Source organism: Priapulus caudatus, unplaced genomic scaffold, assembly GCF_000485595.1.
Source record: "Priapulus caudatus unplaced genomic scaffold, Priapulus_caudatus-5.0.1 Scaffold2141, whole genome shotgun sequence".
Taxonomy (NCBI): domain Eukaryota; kingdom Metazoa; phylum Priapulida; class Priapulimorpha; order Priapulimorphida; family Priapulidae; genus Priapulus; species Priapulus caudatus.
In genome coordinates, this window is record NW_014579202.1 from 17,970 (window position 1) to 20,709 (window position 2,740).

A 2,740-nucleotide genomic window follows, 5' to 3' on the forward strand; every position below is an offset into this window, starting at 1 on the left:
ACCCCATGATTAGTTTAGCATGCATATATGCGAACTACATACCAGGGGTCCTAAGCAGCGATTGAGCAAAGGATAAATTCACTTACCGTGTTTTCGGGACTTTAGGCCCACTTGTGACCGATATGCCATGTGCAGTTAATTTCTCCGCTTGTCCACTAGCGGCGCGGTCCCCGCCTCTTCGCCCCATATATGAATGGGGTGGACCGCTAAATTCTGGTCGAGGGGAGGGGGAGAGGTTGGTTGGGAGAGCGATACGGGACAGAGTACTATATAGTTCAAGGATCAGGGAGATTAAGTGCGTGCATGCGTTCGCATGCATGCATAAGTGCGTGCATGCATGCGTGCGTGTGTGTGTGTCAGTCGCACATCTCTCATATTAATATTGGCACGCATACGCACTGAGTGTGCACTGAAAATGATAAGGGGCCTATACGCCATTTTTCATTATACATATACTGATTTGAAAAACTGTCGCGTGCATTATAGTGTGAACATATGATCAGAAGTAGATAATAGGGAAGGAGTGTGACCTCAATAAACAAGGGAAATTACTCCAAAAAATTACTCAAATACTCAAATCGTACACAGTACATTCGCCTAGGAAATCGTTTCCTCGTATACACCCGCAATCCGGAGATACAGAATAAAACGTACGACACGATTGTCCATTCGGTTGCCAGCAAACCGAATGTATGAACCGCCTAACTTGGCTCAAGTTGGTTGAGTTACGCGTAGTAAATCGTAGGTATTTTAAGGCTAGTAAATAACGAATTTCTCTTGTTTATTGAAGTCACACTCCTTCCCTATTATCTACTTCTGATATGATGTATCCTCACGTTTCTAATATGGAACATGTTCATATGGTTATTGTAAATACACTGTCTATTTAGCTGTAGTGTATGTGGTATATATACCACAGATATACTAGATAGAAATTCATGCACACATCGGACATCTCCCTCATAGTATATCTATGCAAACGTACGTACGTGCCTCCGATGAAATTATACGTAATAAAGTAGATGAAACGCATTATTTTACTCCTGAGAGTATATTAGATATATATGCTAATTTTTTATTTAGATTTACATCTGTCAAAGACTATCAGGGGTTAATAATGACAAATTGATCCTTTGACAATAATTTGTCATTATTAACCCCTGATACTATATATATATATAATCAGAAGTAGATAATAGGGAACTATTACCCTATTAGTATTATCTACTTCTGATAATATATATAAGCATATAGTGCGTCTTTGGATCTACGCACTGTGTTTTGCGTGCGACTGCCGCGCGCGGCAGCACCTGTCAAGCAGTGCGGTCACGGTTAGCGATTCGCGCGCGTACACACACATGTTCGTCTGTTTAATGACCCAGTTTTCAATAATACAGCGCGTGAAAGCGTCTGCTGTTTATGTTGGCTAAACTCGCACCTAAACTCTGCCACGCAGTCGAAGTTAGTGAGGCCAGGTAAGAGAAGCAAGTTTGTTGGACTCCACAGGTATGTCGACTGCGGAGGACGTACGTCTGGAAGAGGACAGGACCCGAGCGAAGAATTGGAAAAGATGGGGACCGTATTTATCCGAGAGGCAGTGGGGAACTGTTAGGGAAGACTATTCAACCGATGGCTCTTGGCAAGTATTTGTTGATGTGTATCAACTATCAATGTATCATGTGTGTTGCGGATTTTATATGTACCACGGCACAGGCAGGCACTTAATTAGGGCGTTTCAAGAATAAAACCATCGCTGTGGCTATATGTCCGGCAGCCGGCATATATATCTGACGGCTGCCGGGCACGGTCTTCGATTTCCTAAATGCCCGGCAGTTCCTAACCCTAACCCTAACCCTTGTTTACTTGAGATAACGCTGGAAATGAAAAACTGCCGGGCATTTAGGAAATCGAAGACCGTGCCCGGCAGCCGTCAGATATATATGCCGGCTGCCGGACATATAGCCACTCTGTAAAACTATAGTAAATAAACACCCCTCCTCTATAACCGCTGCTATCCACAGCTTCTTGTTCTCTACCTTCCTTTTCCCCTACCTATTTCATTTTCTTCTTTACCTCACCCACCTTCTGCTGCCCTCCATTGCCTCTTTCCCCAACTCTACCTTCGGAGCTAGTCTAGAAGACATGACCCATTGTGTATTGTACTGTAGACAGACTATAGGGGCCGGGCCCTAGCTACCTTCTATATGCCTTCTCTATACCTTCCCCTCTCAACCTGCTTCCCCTCCTCAATCTATCTTCTCTATCTACTCTATCTCCTCTAACTTCACCAGCTCCTCTCTTCAATTCCCTCCCCCTCCTCTATATTTTCTACCTCCTCTATCTTCTTACAATTACATGCAGATGCACACACCCTGGCCATCACTGCTGGTAATGGAACCATGTACCTCACTGCCTCGCTCTCTTTCTCTTGCTCTCTTTCTCTCGCTCTCCTTCCCTGCCTCCGTCACCTACTCTATCCAGTGTGCATGTTATATTCATGTTAACACTCACACTTCAATAATGTTTATCTCGTATTTTACACATACTTAACGTCCAGTTTACATATACGGGTACATCACTTGTGCAAATTCAAAATTTCCAAATTCCTCCCTCAATTCGAAAGTTGCTTTTTAATGCAGCCACTCAACCAAGTGTGTTATAGTAATTCCCTCAAACTTTTATAATTTCATATTCACATTTTATTTATATATGTCTGGTTTACTTCTACGTCACTCCCGAC